General features: G+C 43.1%; 1 protein-coding gene across 11 annotated transcripts in view; it reads right to left on the bottom strand.

The window, feature by feature from the left end:
• TANC1 (tetratricopeptide repeat, ankyrin repeat and coiled-coil containing 1) overlaps positions 1 to 20,136 on the bottom strand; it is a 254,310-nt gene that overhangs the window by 192,989 nt on the left and 41,185 nt on the right. Inside the window, exon 1 of one of the 11 annotated variants that reach the window (XM_070357360.1) lies at positions 18 to 156. The exons of the other annotated variants lie outside the window; for them this stretch is intronic. The gene's annotated coding sequence lies outside the window, so the exon portion shown is untranslated. Of the gene's footprint in view, positions 1 to 17; positions 157 to 20,136 lie in introns of those variants that run through there. 11 annotated transcript variants of the gene reach the window in all.

Raw genomic sequence — 20,136 nt, 5'->3', positions numbered from 1 at the left:
CACTAATCACAACCCACCTGAACTTCAGAGATGAAAATGGAGCACGGGAGCTCTTCTCTGGGAGGAAACCAGGGACGGAGGCAGGGGACAGGCCCGGTGCTCCCCACCTCCACCTCAGAGAGAGCTAAGATCTCATTCAAGCAGAACATGGAGGAGAAACCTACCCGGTCCAGGTGGTCCCCTGACATCAAATCTCACCTCACATTCAGCAACAGCCCCCAAAGCTGCCCAGGCTTCTGAGCGCCGCCCCCTCCCCCCACCCGCCGGGTTCTGCTTCCCTAGGTTGCTGACCTCGCTGGTAGTACTGACGCATTCACTGCAGCAGAGCACCACCTGGTGAACCACAGCTCAAATATCCGAGGCATTCTCCTAGGGTTCACTCGTAAGGCAATCACCTGCCTCATTGCCAAGAGTCTGGCAGCCAGGGAAGGAGTCCATCTCACACCTGCTGCGAGGACATCAGCCAACCTCCTCGCACAAAACACCTCAGCAGCAGAGGCAGGCATCTCAACGGTCCCAACCACAACTGCCAGACAAGTATAAAAGAGTATTCACCACAGCTGCCCACTGTCGCACAGACCCTCAGCCCAGAGGAACCACGGACATGTGTGCACTCTCACCACTAACAGGTGATCATACACCTCGTGCTCTCTCTCTGGCCTCTTCTCCACTCACAGCAACCCATTTACTACTTCTGTGATGGCGGGGGGCAGGCAGTCCTTTCTGAGTTCACGATGACAAACAGAGCTCTGTAAATTACAGAGGTCACAAAGAGGAGGCAACTTTCTGCAAAGAAGGACTGTCCCTACAGCCTGATTTGTGGTGATGCGATCACAGAGTCTAGATTCTGCATTTGGTCCTACATGGGTTTTAAGGGCCACATTCAGTAATTACAGAAAGGAAAAAGGGAGGTGGAGACCAGAGGAACTCTGAGTGGTGTTTGAGGAGTTACTTATAACTACGGTTAGATCACTCATCCACCAGACTCAGAAGAGAAACTACCCCTCGAGTTTTCAATTGTCCTTTAAAAATCTATGTTAGTCGAGGAAAAAATTGACCTTTTTACTTTTTATATTTTCTTGTTTTAGCATTCCTCCACTAAAACTTCCCAGGTGGCACTAATGGTAAAGAAACCGCCTGCCAATGCAGGAGACAGAGAGATGTGGGTTCAGTCCCTGGGTCAGGAAGATCCCCTGGAGAAGGAAATGACAACCCACTCCAGTATTCTTGCCTGCAAAATCCTATGGTCAGAGGAGCCTGGCAGGTTACAGTCCATGGGGTCACAAAGAGTCAGACACGACTGAAGCAACTTAGCATGACCACTACAAGGGCTCCATTTTCAACACACAGTCCAAAATTTGGGCCCAAGCAAGTTTTGAAAAACAAGCATTTTGCTATATAATATTCTCATGTAAACTTCAAAAAGTACACTTATTGAAGGAACTTTTTATGGAACCTAAAATACAGGAGTTTAGAGACCAGGTGGGTGATGACATTCAACTGCCAAATCACTAGCTTTTTATTTTCATGGATCTAATTTCCAGTTGGCTCCTAAAAATAAAACTTGAAAAAGCCTTTCGAAGAGAATTATTAGGGTTTACCTCCTGGCCCTCATTCTGTTTCAAAGATGAACAAAGAGACTTTAAAGTTGTTTATCCAACAGAAATAAGCTTTTTTCTCTTAAGCATCCTTCCCAAAACCTAGCACTGGGCATCTGCAGACCACAAAACAAAGATGAGGGAATGTTTGCCGTCCAAAGTGTGTGGCCAGTGATCCCGTGTAACTGTCCGAGTCCTCCGGTGGCACTGGGTCCCGCTGCACTGAATACTGCTCCTCACAGTGTGAGGCCCAGAGAGGGTGACCAGCGAGACGAAGCCTGCAGCCTTCACCAAGTCACACCCCACTGTATCCGAGAGCTCGTGCAGCACAATGGAAAACAACACCACTGAAATTCTGAAGCCAGTGAAAGAAAGCTCTTGTTTTTGTTTTGCTTCATTTTGAATGCTGGTGCTTAATAGAAAGCAAGTTTAAACAAAGACAAGAAAATAGGAAGAAGGGAAACTCTGGAGACTCAGCATGCATCTGGGACCTGAGCTGCAACAGGCATTATATAAAACTACTTGCTTCCATTTCAAATCTTGCAGTTTCCATTTTCCTTAACACAAGTTTACTACGAGTACCGTTAAACTGTCCACTGAGGCAATTTAGATCCTTCACCACCCATCAGAATCTCCTAAGGAGCTTTAAAAATTCTGATACCCAAGAGAGTTAGAACAGAACGTCTAGGGACCCAAATGTGGTTACTTTTTAAAGCTGACCAGCTGATTCTAATGCAAAGCCAGGACTTGGAACCTCTGCTCTAACCTATCCTCAGGGTGTTTTTTTCTGTCTTGGTGGTGCTGCTGCTGCTAAGTCGCTTCAGTCGTGTCCGACTCTGTGCGACCCCATAGATGGCAGCCCACCGGGCTCCCCCATCCCTGGGATTCTCCAGGCAAGAACACTGGAGTGGGTTGCCATTTCCTTCTCCAATGCATGAAAGTGAAGAGTGAAAGTGAAGTCACTCAGTCGTGTCTGACTCTTACCAAACCCATGGACTGCAGCCTACCAGGCTCCTCCGCCCATGGGATTTTCCAGTCAAGAGTACTGGAGTGGGTTGCCATTGTGTTTTCCGTCTTGGCGGTTGGGGAGCAGCAAATATTTACACCCAAAACAAAGGGAGTGGGAGGAGAAACACAAATTGACAGGTAGAGAGCCAAAGGAAGCTGGAGTGAGTAACACTGTGCAGGGGCTGATCACCAGGGTGGGTGCAAGTTGGGGCCTGGTGGTGCACACTCCCGGAAGGAAGGACAGGGGTGGGGAAAAACCAGGTCATTCCCTAAGTAAGGCCTGGATGGACCTTGTCATGGAGTTGATAAGAAAGAACAATTCAAAGCTCATCTGTAAAGAACATCCTGGTGTCAAGTGTTTGCTATGTGAGAAGTGATTATTATAACACTGGTTTTCAGATGTGAAGAACTGTATTTATCATTGTGATTTCTCTTGGTTCTTCTAGTAATAGTACTAACAGGTTTTTTAACTGATAACCCATATTTTCTTGCTCACTAACTCTGACAAAGCACATACTCATTACAGGCTAACTGTCTGGAGTTACAATGCCCAAAGAACAAAGCTTTCCTAGGCTCATATGAGAGCTGACTCCAAACCTGATTCAATTACCATCATGGTGTTCTCAGATGTGGCAGCATGTGGATAAGAGAGAGAAGCTGGATACCTAGGAAGGGTGAGGACGCGAGAACACTGTCTCCAGCTGAGAGCTAATTCCATCCTCACTTCATTTTCCTTAGTCCACAGGGTTACCTGCTCTCTACCTGTCCTGTAACAGAGGGACAAAAAGCAGGCTGTTCAACTGGGTACCTCCTTCCCAATTTCAGTCTCTCATGGAGGAATTAATCAGTTTTACTTTATCCATCCTTTACCAGTGCTGCCCGAAGTAAATTACGGTGCAGGCCATCTGTATCAGATACACCTGGGCCATTTCTAGACACCCCAGACAGCATAAGAAGGCAATCAAAATACCTGGAGTACAGCCCACGAGTCTGCATTTTAATCAACCATACAGGCACAACAGCCTGTGAACCCATCATAAACTCTCACCAACTCCTCCTTGGAAATGGATTTATCAGGTGTGCTGCTAAATCCCTCCATAACCTCTGCCACTTCCTACCTGGGCTTTCATTAACTCACCCTCCCTCTTGGTCTCTCAAGGTATCTGGTCTCCTCAAAGTACACTACATGGCCTTTCATTCAAATACCTCTTGGACCCCAGCACTGCTGGCTCAAAGCTCCTGACTCATGTCACGCCTCTCTGAACTCACATCAGATGCAAAACTTCTCTAGCACTTTCAGCTGTGGAGTTCCGATCTGTTAGCTCTTTTCCTCTCTCAACTAAACCTCAAGCTTCTTGAAGGCAGGGTCCACATCATCCCTCTGAGTCTTCCACAGGGCAAAGTAAATCTTGGGTTTCCAGAGCAGTGGTTGACCAACAGACCAAGCTCCTGCTTCAGCCCCAGGTTTTCCTTCATTCACCTTCTTCTCTTCTCCCTGAGAAAACTTTTTGATCTCTCCTTTCCAAAACGAATTGTTTCAGGCAAGGGTGGGAGAAAAATTAACATGCTACTGGGGAAAGAGTGAGGAGGGGCGAAAGAAACAAGTCAGCAACCTCAACTCTCCAGCCAACAGCTAGAAACCAAGAAGATCTACTTAGTCTTTGAAGCTGCCAAAATCAAATAAACTCATGTACAATTTAGAAGAGAATGTCCCAATTTCTCCTTTTTATGCCACACCTCTTTTCCCAGGCACTCCCTGAGAGCTAGGTTTACTCCTTTTTTAGATAAAATACTAACAGGGAAATATTTGTTTTCCCCGGTCACCATAAATGAAGAAAGTGGAGGGTGACTGCTAGATCAAGGCACAACGAACAGTCCTGAGAAATGATTACAGGCAGTCACAGTTTAAATAGGCTTTCAGTCCCCCAAAGAGTCCAAGAACACCTAAACAAAGCATTTCAATACAGCACCAGTAGCGGCTCTAAGAGATCACCCCAGGCACGAAGTAAAGGTTATCTCCTTCTGAGGGGATGGTGTCTCCAGTCACTACATTCAGGAGAGAAGATGCCCACAGTGAGTGACCTCAGGGGCTAAGAATCAAGTGTTCTCAGAAACAGCAATGGCCACTGTGTCCTACTGCAATGCGATGTCCCTATGTTTGTCCCAAACCAGCGACCACCCAGACAGACTTTGCCTCAGCGTGGCCATTCTGATGGGGAACCTTTCTTCTGGCTACGCCCACACCTGCCATCTGCTCATCACTTTCCACCTATCTTTTCTTATGCTATTTGTGAGTAAAGCTGCTCTCTGGATCATAAACTTCCTTGAGCAGAGGGACTGCACCTTTGTATGAACACCATGCCCCCTCATCTCTGCATCTCACAGCTGATATCTACTAACCCTATCCAGAAGCCCTGCAGCCAGCTGATCTTAAGGAAGGAGGTATTTAAATGAGTGTTTTAAAGTAGCCTGAAGATTTCTATAGTCTTTAAAGATAGATTTTCATGCTTTCTGATAGCATTTTTAAAAACACAGGTTCACCTTAGGATCCTGTGATCAGTGAGACAAGCCTCAATTTATCATCTTCCAATCTAGTCTGTACGGGACAGAGTGCTAAGTCACCTCAGTTGTGTCCAACTTTGTGTGACCCTATGGACTGTACCCAGCTGTCCGTGTAAGCCCTCCGTCCATGGGATTCTTCAGGCAAGAATACTGGAGTGGGTTGCCATGTACAGCCCAGGCATAAATTCTGGCCAGAGAAGGCAATGGCAACCCACTCCAGTACTCTTGCCTGGAAAATCCCAAGGACGGAGGGGCCTGGTGGGCTGCAGTCCATGGGGTCGCTAGGAGTCGGACACGACTGAGTGACTTCACTTTATTTTTTCACTTTCATGCATTGGAGAAGGAAATGGCAACCCACTCCAGTGTTCTTGCCTGGAAAATCCCAGGGACGTGGGAGCCTGGTGGGCTGCCATCTATGGGGTCACACAGAGTCGGACACGACTGAAGTGACTTAGCAGCAGCAGCAGCAGCAGCAGCATAAATTCTGGGCCAAACTGCATGTGCCCATCTGAAACTGCACATTTACGGTGAGTTTATCCTTGACCTAAAGGAAAGCTAACCTCCAGTGGCTTCAATCGTACATCTATTCAGAACTAATTGTTGGATAATTTCATATTTATATCTTGATAAGTAGCAGCATTCAAGTAACAATTTGCTTTAGTAAAGAGAGTAATGAATCTAACTGGTAGTTCTATAATCATAAGGTTATGATTTACACTTGGCTCAAGGATTTTTTTTTCTGTAAACTGAGTTAGAAACTCTTTTTCCAGATTCACAAAAGTAACTCTCAGTATTGTTTCAAGTTCATTGTTTAATATGCCACTTAACTCTAAGACCTGTCCATTTACAAGCAGGCTACCATGCGTCACCGGGTACCGAAACCTTATCTCATCACGTCTGAGCTGCGCAGGCCTTCCAGGCCAGGCCTGTGCTTCCAGCTTCCACAGCCCGTCCTTCCTTCCCCACAGCTGAAGCCTCTTGACCCATGCCCCACCCTCCCCTCCCTGGCTCCATCCAGCAGGAATTTCTAGAACAGAGATTCAAACAGCTTGAGCCAAGTTGTTCTTGCTGCTTAACCAACCCTGACCTTGCTGTGTCTAACAACTGGGCTTCTCTCTCCTGCATTCCACAGGCCTGGGTCACCCTCTCGTTCAGTTCTGGTAACAGCCTGAGGCCCTAGCTGGATAACCTGTAGGTCCCTGGGCTCTGAGATGCTGCATAGTACTTGATCATCTTCCAGGGTACTGGTGGTCTAACCTGAACCCACTGGGCTTCAGCTGCTTAACCTATCTGAATCTCAACATATCAGAAATAAAAACCTCAGCAACAAAAACATCAACAAAGCAAGAGAAAATGTGGGATGAATCTTTTCCTTGAGCATTTAACACCCTCACGCTGTGGGTGCTGAAGTCAGAGGACTTCTTATAAACCACTTCAAAGCTAACACCCATGGCTACTTAATGTGCAAGCATGCGCACCCAGTCCTGTCCAACTCTTTGCAACCCCAAGGATTATAGCCCACCAGGCTGCTCTGTCCACGGAATTTCCCAGGCAAGAATACTGGCGGGGGTTACCATTTCCTTCTCAAGGGGATCTTCCTGACCCAGGGATCAAACCCGGGTCTCTTGTGTCTCCTGCATTGACAGGCAGGTTCTTTACTAGCTGAGCCATGGAGAAAGCCAGCTACTGAATATAAAATATGAGAATGACTAGATAATTATTCTCTGCTAGAAATCAAATCATCTTCTAATATCTCATTAACAAAGCTAAGTTTATAAGTACATTTTTATCCATAGCCTTAAAAAAAAATCAGACATTAAAAACTGGCTGGCTAAACTCTCTTTCACTTCAAAATAACTTGAAAAACAGCAACCTTCATTTTCTGGTCAAAGCTTATTTTTGCAACACCTATCATTTTCTACAGAATTCTACCATTTTCTGCTTTCTACCACTATTTTGCAGAAAGACTTTTCCCTCTTGGCTTTGTATCTTTGCTTTTTGATCTTGTTAACAATCCTGAAAATTCCAACCTTGCAATTTTTTCAGTCCTGGGAAGGAAAAACACACAGTCATTTAAAAACCAAAAGCAGTGTCAACACTTCCTCAATGACATAGCTGCTGTGAGCGACCAGTGAATAAAAGTCTGAGTTTTTCTGTTGTTGGGTGTCTTGGTCTGCTTTTATTGGGGGGGGTGGGGAGGTGGGATAATGACTTCTCTCAAAATAATTCTCAGAGTTATTAAGCACATGGTCAGAAACAGTATGGCATTAGCGTAAAGCTAAAAGTACTATGATAAAGTTCTGTAATAAAGCACAGAAAATATACATGAACAACAAAAAAAAGGTTTCTCAAGGACTCCAGACAGGAGAGAACCCACTCTGTGTGCCAGGCATTACCTGCCACACAAGTTCTTTAAGGTATTACAAACCTTTTAAAAAAAAAAAAAAGAGGCACGTGACCCAGCAAGCCCACTTCTGAGTTTTTATCCAAAAGAACTGAAATCAGGATCTCGAAGAGCTATCTGCACTCCCACGTCCACTATAGCCTGATTCACAATAACTAAGACTGGAAGCACCCTAAATGTCCATCAGCAGATGAATAGACAAAGAAAATGTGACATATCCATACAATAGAGTATTATTCGGCCTTAAAAAAAGAAAATCCTGTCATATGCTACCACATAGATGAAACTTGAGGACACTAAGCTTGCTTGATGAAATAAGCCAATCTCAGGAGAACAAATACTGCATGATTCTAACTCATATGAGGTGTCTAAAGCAGTCAGGGTCCTAGAAGCAGAAAGTAGAATATGGTGGTTGCCAGGGGCTGGGGCAAGGATTGTGGGGGGACAGGGAGAGGAGATGGGAAATGGAGTGTTGCGGTTCAAGTCTCAGTGATTTAAGATGAAAAAGTTATACGGATCTGCTATACATTATGCTTAGAGCTAACAATAGTGTACTGTGCACTTAAATTTTAACTTTTAAGTCTTTTTTTTAAACCACAATTTTTTAACAGTGAGGAAACAGGCTCAGGAATTCAGATTATGCTGGCTTCAAAGTTCCCATCCCTTCTACTGCTTCATACAGCCTACTTGCAGGCAAAGTATAAACAATGTAGATAAGCATATAATTATGGGCTAAAGTGCAGGGTAGGAGGAAAGGAGAGGGGACAGGGAGGCAAAGAAGGCTGAAGTCACCGAGGAAAGCCTCAAAGTAAAGGGCAACCTAAGCCGACCCCTGAAGGTGAAGCTGAGCCCATGGGGACTTCAACAAGCCTGACATCTGAGTACAGACACTTGGCTGGTCCAAACCAAGAAGGCATGTGAGGAAACTGCTTTCAGCGGCCACAGGGTAGCAATATACAGAACAAACTTCACACTTCCAACTCATGAGCTAAACACAGAGAGCTAAAAACTGAAGCAAACCAAAGGAACTGGTCAGAGTACCTTATGCCATTTATAATCTAGCCCTCCCAGTTTTGAGTGCTTGTCAAATCCTGGAAAAGGCCTTGCTATAGGAGAAGCAAGCAACAGGATGAGATGGCTGGATGGCATCACTGACTCAATGAACATGAGTCTGAGCAAACTCTGGGAGATAGTGAAGAACAGGGAAGCCTGGTGTGTTGCAATTCGTGGGGTCACAGTCGGACACAACTTAGCGACTAAACATTGACAAGTATTATAAATAGTTACAGGGCATGGCCCTCCACTAGGTTCACTATGAGTTAAAACAATCAAAAATAAGACAAGGTATACAATACTACTAATATGGCAAAACCAATACAATATTGTAAAGTTAAAAAATAAAATTAAAAAATAAAAAATAAACAAAAGAATAAAAACGTGGCTTTAGAGTAATGCCCCAATTATACAACATTCCTAAAAAAGTATGCTGAGCAAATACCAATAAATCTTTTAGACAATGAAATAGCTCCCTTTAAGTATCAAACGGGTTAATAGAGGAAACCTGCCTATGGACTTTGTTCTGAATGAGTATTAATACTCATTAAATACTTTACTTAATGCTGTGAGTGACCAGTAAATAAAAGTCTGAGTTTTTCCGTTGTTGGGTTCCTTGGTTTGCTTTTATTGGCGGGGCAGTGGGGGGGACTTCTCTCAAAATAATTCTCAGAGTTATTAAGCACATGGTCAGAAACAGTATGGCATTAGCGTAAAGCTAAAAGTACTATGATAAAGTTCTGTAATAAAGCACAGAAAATATACATGAACAACAAAAAAAAGGTTTCTCAAGGACTCTAGACAGGAGAGAACCCACTCTGTGTGCCAGGCATTACCTGCCACACAAGTTCTTTAAGGTATTACAAACCTTTTTAAAAAAAAAAAAAAAAAAGAGGCATGTGACCCAGCAAGCCCACTTCTGAGTTTTTATCCCAAAGAACTGAAATCAGGATCTCGAAGAGCTATCTGCACTCCCACGTCCACTATAGCCTGATTCACAATAACTAAGACTGGAAGCACCCTAAATGTCCATCAGCAGATGAATAGACAAAGAAAATGTGACATATCCATACAATAGAGTATTATTCGGCCTTAAAAAAAGAAAATCCTGTCATATGCTACCACATAGATGAAACTTGAGGACACTAAGCTTGCTTGATGAAATAAGCCAATCTCAGGAGAACAAATACTGCATGATTCTAACTCATATGAGGTGTCTAAAGCAGTCAGGGTCCTAGAAGCAGAAAGTAGAATATGGTGGTTGCCAGGGGCTGGGGCAAGGATTGTGGGGGGACAGGGAGAGGAGATGGGAAATGGAGTGTTGCGGTTCAAGTCTCAGTGATTTAAGATGAAAAAGTTATACGGATCTGCTATACATTATGCTTAGAGCTAACAATAGTGTACTGTGCACTTAAATTTTAACTTTTAAGTCTTTTTTTTAAACCACAATTTTTTAACAGTGAGGAAACAGGCTCAGGAATTCAGATTATGCTGGCTTCAAAGTTCCCATCCCTTCTACTGCTTCATACAGCCTACTTGCAGGCAAAGTATAAACAATGTAGATAAGCATATAATTATGGGCTAAAGTGCAGGGTAGGAGGAAAGGAGAGGGGACAGGGAGGCAAAGAAGGCTGAAGTCACCGAGGAAAGCCTCAAAGTAAAGGGCAACCTAAGCCGACCCCTGAAGGTGAAGCTGAGCCCATGGGGACTTCAACAAGCCTGACATCTGAGTACAGACACTTGGCTGGTCCAAACCAAGAAGGCATGTGAGGAAACTGCTTTCAGCGGCCACAGGGTAGCAATATACAGAACAAACTTCACACTTCCAACTCATGAGCTAAACACAGAGAGCTAAAAACTGAAGCAAACCAAAGGAACTGGTCAGAGTACCTTATGCCATTTATAATCTAGCCCTCCCAGTTTTGAGTGCTTGTCAAATCCTGGAAAAGGCCTTGCTATAGGAGAAGCAAGCAACAGGATGAGATGGCTGGATGGCATCACTGACTCAATGAACATGAGTCTGAGCAAACTCTGGGAGATAGTGAAGAACAGGGAAGCCTGGTGTGTTGCAATTCGTGGGGTCACAGTCGGACACAACTTAGCGACTAAACATTGACAAGTATTATAAATAGTTACAGGGCATGGCCCTCCACTAGGTTCACTATGAGTTAAAACAATCAAAAATAAGACAAGGTATACAATACTACTAATATGGCAAAACCAATACAATATTGTAAAGTTAAAAAATAAAATTAAAAAATAAAAAATAAACAAAAGAATAAAAACGTGGCTTTAGAGTAATGCCCCAATTATACAACATTCCTAAAAAAGTATGCTGAGCAAATACCAATAAATCTTTTAGACAATGAAATAGCTCCCTTTAAGTATCAAACGGGTTAACAGAGGAAACCTGCCTATGGACTTTGTTCTGAATGAGTATTAATACTCATTAAATACTTTACTTAATGCTGTGAGTGACCAGTAAATAAAAGTCTGAGTTTTTCCGTTGTTGGGTTCCTTGGTTTGCTTTTATTGGCGGGGCAGTGGGGGGGACTTCTCTCAAAATAATTCTCAGAGTTATTAAGCACATGGTCAGAAACAGTATGGCATTAGTGTAAAGCTAAAAGTACTATGATAAAGTTCTGTAATAAAGCACAGAAAATATACATGAACAAAAAAAAAGGTTTCTCAAGGACTCCAGACAGGAGAGAGTACTGTGAGTACTGGTCACTCACAGTATTAAATAAAGTATTATCTTTATTTTATTGTGTGAAATGGCCTGGGGGGTGGATCTTAATCAATTGAAGATGCACACTGAAGTCTTTACCAGCAACACATAAAGCCTGAAAATTGCTTCAAAATTTTCTAACCACATTAAAAAACAATCGTGATTAATCAGACAAGACTGGCAGACGTTGATATCTGTGCAGACTGCATGGGTATACAGTGGCACATATTACCTCACTACTTGCATGCCTTTGACAATTTCTATGGTGACTTTTTAAAGCCCTACATCACCCATTTGGAGTAACATTTCAACATTTATTTACTAGAATCCAGCTACCTCATTGTCATACACAGGTTCTCTATCCAGAATGTCCTTTTATTTCACATAGACAGCTCCGATTCACTTCCCAAGACCCCACCCTCTTCCTTTCACTCAGTACAGAGTACAGTACAGTTACAGTCTTCAATCCCCCCGTGCTCCCACTATATCCCGTTCATCTCTGAGGTGTGCCCCTCACACTGTCATATATTTGCATATGCAAACAGCAGCCCCCCAGACATTAGGAAAAGAACCCAAGTTTGTTTATCATCATATGATGATATGGGAACAGTAAGTACTGATAAATACAGAGGAATTTAACAAGGCCTAACCTGGAGTCATCACAAAAACCCAGCTGCTGTCCTGCAGCAAAGAATCTCAGAAAGGTCTGTCAGGCTGCACAGCCTGTGTTCTTCCCCAGCTCACGTCCTTGCACAGTCAAGCAAGCTGACTTCTACAGCCTGCCTCCACTTCTAACTTCCAAATTGTTATTTCTTATGGACAGAACCCCTGAACATACACCAATGTTCACAGGTCAAATGGCCTCCAGATAAAAGAAAACAGAGACCCCCCAGGCACACGCTCTGAAGAAAGGTACACAGAACACACGTGTGCCATTTATTCTGGACTGCTCAGCGGGCCTGCCTGCTCGATTCCAAAGTTGTTCAAGATAAGACTGTCGGGTGATACGTAACTGTACCTGTGCAATACCTCCATCTCCTGCCTAACCAACACACTGGAAGGAATACCAGCTGAGAAAGACTGGCGTCCTGGCCACTCCCCCGACTAGCAGCATCACCTCGTGGGAATCAAGTCACTTCTCCATCAGCCTTCAAGACTCTGACGATCAGAACTGGAACACCACCCACCACAGGCTGACGTGAGGAAGCAAAATAAATGTATATCCAGGGCTTTAAAACCTATGTTTAAAGAGCAAAACTTTTTTCTTGTACAATTTCAAAATGATGAAAAAGATACAGATCTCTCTAGTACTTTCTCCAGGAAAACTTTTAGCTGTCATTTTTTTTAAGTTTTTTTATTATTATGGCATAATGTCTGGCTGCACTGGGTCTTCACTGCTGTGTGTGGGCTTTCTCTAGTTGCAGTGGGCAGGGGCTATTCCCTAGTTGCAGTTTAGACTTCTCATTGCCGTAACTCTCTTGTTGCGGGGCAGAGGTTCTAGGGCATCCCGGGCTCAGTAGTTGTGGAGTACGGGTTTAGCTGTCCCCCCTTAGTTGTCTAGAATCTTCCCAGACCAGGGATTAAACCCATGTCCCCTGCATTGGCAGGCAAATTCTTTACCACTGGACTACCGGGGAAGTCCTCAACTGTATTTAGTTTTTAATTGTTTAAATGGGAGTTTACAAATCATCTCTCCAACCCTTAAACTTACAGTATGAACCTACATCTCACACTCTAACCCTGAATTACATGCCATTCTATATTGTTCATCCTTCTCCAGTGTGTGGACAAAATGGTAAAGTACAAAAGATAGGAAATCTGAAAGTAATCTGGATTCTTGTGCTAGCTTGTCAGTATTTTTCAGATCTTTTTTGAATTTTAGAGCAATCTTCTTCAGGTGTGTGCGGGGAGATAGTAACTTTGGGGGGGGGGTGGAAATCTTAATTTCAGCCATTCCTTCAGTTTTAATTTCAGTTATAGTCTGTTCAATTTAAACAAACACTTACTATTTTATTTTAAATGTCTGTAGTAAATTTCTGAATGGTAAAATTACTTTTCAGTACTTTTAAAGAAATCTTTACCAAAGCATAGATTACTTCTGTCAATGGGAAAATAACTTTAAAAAAAAAAAAGCCTTGATTAGTTTCAGTTGAATGAGAAAAGGGCCCCAACCCTGCCCTATGTCTTAAACTGGATTTGAAAACCACTGGCATCTACCAAAATGTAGGCAAAGGGTCAAATATTAGAGAAATACAGTGATTACTATGTCATTCATAAGTAAATTACCTGTTTTAAGTAAACCATTAACCTTGCATTCTCATTTACAGTATTTATCTGTAAGATGATCAGATCTTTTAGTTTGGAGTCCTGGGCTAATTAAGTAAGGACTTAGTCTCTTAGCTTCCTGTAACTCCAGACTACGGCTGGTTCAACAAAGGCACAATGCTGCTGCTGCTGCTGCTAAGTCGCTTCAGACACATCCGACTGTGTGCGACCCCATAGACGGCAGCCCACCAGGCTCCCCCGTCCCTGGGATTCTCCAGGCAAGAACACTGGAGTGGGTTGCCATTTCCTTCTCCAATGCATGAAAGTGAAAAGTGAAAGTGAAGTCGCTCAGTCGTGTAGATGCTCTAAAACCGCACCTGTACTAGCAAACAATTTTAAATACCCTGGTAATGATCCACAGCTCAGAAGCTATCTATAGGAGTGGTAACAAATTATTACACTTTAACCTAATAAGCCCAGTGTGTTCCCACAGTTGGTAAAAAGATAAAAAGAAGCACTGTGGTGTCTAGAAAAGGACTACTGGACAGGATGCCAGTGTGGGCAGGGTGGGGCCAGGGAGGGGGAGCTGTGTTGGCTACACCACACAATAGTTATATATTGGAGAAGGTTACATCTATACCACTCAACAGATGTGTTTGTCCAAAGGGTTCTGGCCGTACCATACAACAGATGTATGACATTGAACCAGTCTCTTTAATTTGCTGGCCCTGAATAGCTTCATAGGCAAAGTTAGCAAGCTGAATTAGCTGTGTTCAAGCCTTTCTGATACTAGTGAAAGTGTTAGTCGCTCAGTTGTGTCTGACTCTTTGTGACTCCATAGACTGCAGCCCACCAGGTTCCTCTGTCCATGGAATCCTCCAGGCAAGAATACTGGAGTGGGTAGCCATTTCCTTCTCCAGGGGATCTTCCCGACCCACGGATCGAACCTGGGTCTCCTGTGTTGCCGGCGGATTCATCACCATCTGAGACATCAGGGAAACCCTTCCCATACCACAATTCAATTTAAATCCACAAACGCTTGATTAACTCCAAATTAAAAGAAATAAGGCATGTAAAATCCTTAATACAGTGGCTAGAATGCCCACACACTTCTGTTGGCTGTTATTAAAATAAGGCGGCTCAGGTCTGTATGTGTTGAACATAGCGTATATTTGAATTTCTTTGGTGGGATTTTCTAAACGAAAACACACACACACTTTAAAGTCCTATTTTAATCAGCATTGTTAAATCAAAGGATCCCCAAATTAAACAATAAATTATGAAGCTCTACATGAAAGGATATGAGCCTCTCAAAATTGACTGGCTTTGTTTTGTTTTGAATTAGACTTTCAGTGAACTCTTGGCAGCAAGAGGGAGGAAATCATGAGTGCTGTCAAGATCACTGGCTCAGCAGACATTTAATGAAAACTGCTGTATCAAAATTGCAGCTGGGTAAGCAAAGATCGGCGAGACCCTGCCTCCGGGTCCAAAAAACGGCAAGTGACCAGAGTCCCAGGGGTACAAAGTGGTGAAGGGTCTTGGATATATCAGAATAAGGCTCTCCTGAAACCTCCAGAAAAAATGTCTTAAAAGTAGTGTGGCAAAGATACTGTCTGGCCCACATGCTTTGTTGTAGTTTCTAATTGAGTTAGGTTGCCAACTCTCAGAAATCAAAAGGTCATCCCTAAATAACGGTCCAGCCTCTCGGAAGTTCGCAAGTGCCAGCAGCACTGAGCCCGAGTTCCCACTCTGTGACACCCCGCCCCCACAGCGGTGCAGCCCCTCCACCTCCACTGCTCCCCATAATTAACCCCAGCAGAGGGGCTCAGCCTTCGCCATCAGCTCACTCCCTTGCTGGCTCATGATCCCATCTGCCTTTGCCCCCTCTACCTGTGCATAAGCACAGAGCTTTGCCAGAGCTCAAGCTCTGAAGCAGAGACCTCCCGAGCTGGCACCTCCACTCTGCCACATACCAGTCTTGTCATTATCTTAGGCAAGTAATTCATCTCTTAGCTTCCCATCTGCAAACTCTGATATTAATAGTATTTACCTCATAGGGCTGGTGTGAGGGGAAATGTGTCGTTACCTGCAAAGTGCCTCATGCATAGCAACTGCTCTATAAATATTAGATGTTACTACTCTCTGGCCCCTGAGGGCATGTTAGGGTCAAACTTCTGTCCTAGAGCTTAAATATTCTAAAGTTGCCTACTAAATTATGATCAAAAAGAAAAAGGCATATGGTGAAAGCTGTTCAGACACAACTTAAGAATTATGAGGGACTTTACTGGCAGTCCAGAAAAGATTCCATGCTTCCACTGCAGGGGCACAAGTTCAATCCCTGGCCGGGGAACTACAATCCCACAAGCCACAAAGTGCAGCCAAAAAATAAAAGTAAAGAATTATGACACCTCCCACTTACAAAGGACAAATATTCTATGATTTCACATATACGAGGTACCTAGAAGAGGCAAAAATCACTGAGACAGAAAGTAGAATAGAGGTTAGATAGGCAGGGAGAAGTGGAGAATGGGCAGTTAGTATCTAATGGGTATAGAGTTTCTCCTGGGGTCAAGATGAAAAAGTACTGGGGATGGATGTATGCTGACTGCACAACCACTGGAATGTAATTAGCGCCACTGAACTATACACTTAAAAATGATTAAAATGTAAATTTTGTTTATGTATACTTTAAAGGAAGGACTGATGTTGAAGAAGCTCCAATTCTTTGCCCACCTCATGTGAAGAACTGACTCATTGGAAAAGACCCTGATGCTGGGAAAGATTGAGGGCAGGAGGAGAAGGGGACGACAGAGGATGAGATGGTTGGTTGGCATCAGCGACTGAATGGACATGAGTTTGAGCAAGTTCCAGGAGATGGTGAAGGACAGGGAAGCCTGGTGTGCTGCAGTCCATGGGGTCGCAAAGAGTCGAACACGACTGAGAGACTGAACTGATACTTTAAAACCATTTTTGAAAAATGAATGACTAGAGCAGACATAATTTGGCCTGCTGCTGTTTGCTAGAATTAAGTGGTTAATGATCCCTAAGACCCCAAATACAGTACACATTCATGTTCTCAAAAGCCAACTACTGCATTTCCCCTAATAGTTTAGGAAGAACTGTGTTAACTATCTAACGGCTGTGCAGCACGGCTTTCTCTCCATCTGGAGGCTTGTGGGGATGAGACTTCAGCAGATACAGTTACGAGGCCAGGGGGATTGCCTTTTCATATCCATCTACAGAGGTTGGGCTGTTCTTCCTTAATTATCAAATGCTCCACACAGACACCTCATTCACTCTTTTCTCTCAAAAAGAGACAAAATGGGCAGCTTCCTGCCAAGCACTATGTAACTGGCTGCCTTTGAACTGGGAGATGCCAGGCAACAGCGACAAGAGGTTTTCATTTCCATGCCTGTTTCACAACAGCATCCAACATAACAAGAGTCTGAGACAGCAAAAGAGACACATTTGAATAGAACAGTCTTTTGGGCTCTGTGGGAGAGGGAGAAGGTGGGATGATTTGGGAGAATGGCATTGAAACATGTATAATATCATATAAGAAACAGATCGCCAGTCCAGGTTCGATGCAGGATACAGGATGCTTGGGGCTGGTGCACTGGGATGACCCAGAGGGATGGTACGGGGAGGGAGGTGAGAGGGGGGGTTCAGGATGGGGAACACATGAACACCTGTGGAGGATTCATGTTGATGTATGGCAAAACCAATACAATATTGTAAAGTAATTAGCCTCCAATTAAAAAAATAAATAAATTTAAAAAAAAAAAAAAAGAGTCCTGCCAGGCTACAAACCAACACGTAGAAGGCACTGTCCCAAACCACTTCAACCAAGGTCTGACTTTTAAATTTCCATATGTTGTGGTGTCTGTCCTTCATTTAAAAAAAAAAGAAAGGATGTAAAATATAAGCAAATGTAAAACCTGAAAACTGCATTTAGCCTGAGAAATACTCACACATTATATCCAGTATGTATCTGCAGTCTTCCAACTCAGTGTTAGTTGCTCAGTCGTGACCGATTCTTTGCAACCCTATGGAATGTAGCCCCCAGGCTCCTCTGTCCATGGGATTCACCAGGCAAGAATACTAGAGTGGTTAGCCATTCCCTTCTCCAGGGGATCTTCCCGACGCAGGTATAGAACTCAAGTCTCCTGCATTGCTGGCAGATTCTTTATTGTCTAAGCCATGAGAACCACTACACATATTTATTCCCTAACATATACAGAGCCACCCCCTACAAATTTACAATCCTGAGCCAAACAAACTGCACTAGCTCTAAGAAGAAACTGTACTGCACTTGGAAATTTCTTAAATAAACTGATGCATTTTTGGTACCAAGTTGTTTGGCAGGAAAGATCTCTCTATATATTACTGAAAAATCAAAGTGATAGAATATATTTCATCTTTTAAATACTACACTTTAAACTTGGACTGGGAGAACTACCTGGTTCTACTTCTGGTTCTGATTTCTAAAGCTGCCTGAGAGTTAAGAGACTAACTACCCAGGCGGCTGTATATCCTATATATAAACCCTCAAACACTGATGATCATTTTCCCCTGCAAGGACCAAAAAGACAAAAAGGGAAAAAATCACAGGCTAAGTCCACATTATGTATCTCTTCAAAACCAATGTGTGCATCAAATGATGAGTATTTTTATACTCCTGAGATTAAAGGGGAGAAGATAAATGTTTTTAAAACTCCCTAAAAAACAGCCTCAAACAAAACTGTCTCCACATAAGAAATGTCTCCAGCCAGGAATCAGTGAGCAGAGGAGTTGGTATTTTTGTGAGTAGAAAGTGTGGCCTTCTCTGTCAAAGCTGAATATAAACCAAGTAACAAATCTTTTATTAAACAGGGCTGGGAAAGTTGCTGAATTAGGAGACAAAAAGAGAGTGTGACCTCAGTTTCACTGTTGTTATGGCCTGAACTGTCCACCCCCTCCCCACCCTTACTTAAAAAGCTTCTTGTTGAAGACCTAACTCCCAGACCTCAGAATGTGACGGTATTTGGAGACAGTCTTTATACTTAAGTAATGAAGTTAAAACAAGACCTTTGGGAGGGCCCTCATCCAATATGACTAGTGTCCTTATAAAAAGGAGAAATTTAAACAGAGTCAGACATGCCTAGAGAGCAGATGATGTGAAGACAGTTATCTAATAACTCCCAAGGAGAAGAGTCTAACACATATCCTTCCTTCTCAGGTTTCAGATGGAACCAGCCCTGCCAACACCTTGTTCTTGGACCTCCAGCCTCCAGAACCCTGAGACAATACATCTCTATAGTTTAAGCCACCTTGTCTGTGGAACTGTTCTGGCAGCCTTAACAGCTGTTTACCAACCATACAACCTCAGATTCAACACAACCCAGTCCTTGGGGACCTTTCCTATCGGGTGCACAGAAAACAATACCCTTGCAAATATCCTGCAAATCTACAAACAGCTATGTAGCAGTCAGCACTGTAAGGCACAGTGGGTTACAGAAGAAATCTAAAACTCTTTCCACCCTCTCCTGCAAAGATCTTAACCACCTAATTGGCATAGGGAATGTACAATGCGTTGCAAATTGACCACACCACTATAAATCAGGACCGGGAATGTATTTTTTAAAAAATCAAACTCTATACTTACCAGCCAACAACCCAAAAAGCAGAGTCACTTTTAAGATAGGATTGTTTTTCTCAGGACAAATGGCAAAGACTGCATAAACACTCTCATGTTCTGTGAAGTCTGGATGCTTAAAGATGTGTCATCCTCTGGGTCTCACCCCTTTGGGACACAATTTTACTGCAGGAATATGACGTAACTGGCCTGCTTTTGGCCACCAAACAGAATACAATATGCCTTCAATATGTCAGCCTGATTTATCTCCCTAAATACATAATTGATTTTCAACATTTTATGCTCCAATTACTGCCCCAAAGCAGATTGGGACAAGTTCACATTTCAAATGCTCCTTCCTTCCAAGGACAAAAGGAGTGATCAGAACAATTAACAAAGTCTCTGCAATTTTTCTTGGAGGAGTTGTTTGATTGCCACCCTCTCCATTTTCTCTGCCACTCACATATATACCCTCATGCATCAGAAAGGATACAGAACCTTTACAACCTGACTAAAACAGAGCCATACATACTATCAAAAACAACCAACAAGAAGAGAAGAAGGAATTGTCTTTATTTAGAACACTGAATGAGCAGCTAACTTACAGTCCCAACAGAAACAGAATCAGGACCAATGTCAAAAAAAATTAAAAGCTTCAACTTTCCTTAAAAAAAAAAAGTAGAGCTATATATTTAGGTCATTTTATTTTTAACCACAGTCTTCTAAATGACCTGAATATCCCAACATCCAGTCTAAATGACAAGTTTTGTAATTGCTATGAATAATTTAGTTGGGCAAATTTGTTTTACTCGTTGAATAAAAATGTTACTTTAGAAAATGACAAGCCAGTTGCCCACGATAATTTTCAGTCTGAACATCTTCCATTACTCTTAGGAAAAAACAG

Source organism: Bos mutus, chromosome 2 (genome assembly GCF_027580195.1).
Source record: "Bos mutus isolate GX-2022 chromosome 2, NWIPB_WYAK_1.1, whole genome shotgun sequence".
Taxonomy (NCBI): Eukaryota; Metazoa; Chordata; class Mammalia; order Artiodactyla; family Bovidae; genus Bos; species Bos mutus.
The sequence above is the reverse complement of the archived record's forward strand: the minus strand, read 5'-3'. Positions and strand labels throughout refer to the sequence as shown.